The 1327-nt window shown below is 47.2% G+C and overlaps 1 non-coding gene across 1 annotated transcript; it reads left to right on the top strand.

The window, feature by feature from the left end:
* Positions 1-268: 268 nt before the first annotated feature.
* Trnas-cga (transfer RNA serine (anticodon CGA)) lies at positions 269-342 on the top strand. The gene has a single exon. It is a non-coding gene; the product is annotated as a tRNA-Ser (tRNA).
* The last annotated feature ends 985 nt before the right edge of the window (positions 343-1327 follow it).

Here is a 1327-nt window from a genome sequence, read left to right as displayed (position 1 = left end):
AGATCCCATTTCTTCACCATTGTCGCCTTTTTCAATTTTTTCATTCTTATTTCTATTTCTGCCATAAGTAAGTTGTGGTCACTATTAATATCTGCACCTGGTAATGTGTGCACCTTCTTGATTCCATTCCTGTATCTTTCTTCTACCAGTATAAAATCGATTTGGTTTCTATATTTATCCCCTAGTGATTTCCAAGTGTAGAGCCTCCTCTTATGGTTCTTGAACCATGTGTTTGCCACTATCAGCTGCCTTTCCCTGCGTGAGTCGTGCTTCGGTAGCTCAGTGGTAGAGCACTTGCCCGCGAAAGGCAAAGGTCCCGAGTTCGAGTCTCGGTCGGGCGCACAGTTTTAATCTGCCAGGAAGTTTCATATCAGCGCACACTCCGCTGCAGAGTGAAAATCTCATTCTGGAAACATCCCCCAGGCTGTGGCTAAGCCATGTCTCCGCAATATCCTTTCTTTCAGGAGTGCTAGTTCTGCAAGTTTCGCAGAAGAGCTTCTGTAAAGTTAGGAAGGTAGGAGACGAGGTACTGGCAGAAGTAAAGCTGTGAGCACCGGGCGTGAGTCGTGCTGCGGTAGCTCAGTGGTAGAGCACTTGCCCGCGAAAGGCAAAGGTCCCGAGTTCGAGTCTCGGTCGGGCGCACAGTTTTAATCTGCCAGGAAGTTTCATATCAGCGCACACTCCGCTGCAGAGTGAAAATCTCATTCGGGAATAAATAAATAAATAAATAAATAAATAAATAAATAGGAACCAGGGCGCTTTGAAAGGGTACCTGGTCTGCATCAACATCCATCACTCCCTTCACAGCGAGTCTGTCCATCTACAAAATTTTAGAGGCTGTTGCTGTTAGGGTGTGGACGTCTCAGGCTATTACTGTCTGCAGTCTGTATCTTCTACCGGATGGTGATGTCCCATAACATGTCCCATAACATGTCCTGGCTGCGCCTATAGCCATTTACCACCACATTTTCTGTTAATGGGCGACTTCAACGCCCATAACCGTCTGTGGGATGGATCAGTGTATACACGCCGAGGCAGCATCATCGTGCAAGTGAGGGCACAGCTCGACCTTTCTTTTTTAAGTACTGTTGCCTTCACTCATTTCAGTGTGACACATGTAATGTACTCAGCGATCGACCTTTCGATCTTCAGCCCTAGGATATTACCATCTATACAGGCATCTCTACTGTGCATGACGACTTGTGCAGTAGTGACCACTTTCCGATCTTCCTGTCATTGCCGCAGCGTCACTCATTGGGACGCCCCAGTAGCTGGGCTATGAATAAGGCTGACTGGGACTGCCATTGCCACTATTGAGCCTTGTTCG

The sequence above is a fragment of the Schistocerca serialis genome, chromosome 2, assembly GCF_023864345.2.
Source record: "Schistocerca serialis cubense isolate TAMUIC-IGC-003099 chromosome 2, iqSchSeri2.2, whole genome shotgun sequence".
Classification (NCBI taxonomy): Eukaryota; Metazoa; Arthropoda; class Insecta; order Orthoptera; family Acrididae; genus Schistocerca; species Schistocerca serialis.
The sequence above is the reverse complement of the archived record's forward strand: the minus strand, read 5'-3'. Positions and strand labels throughout refer to the sequence as shown.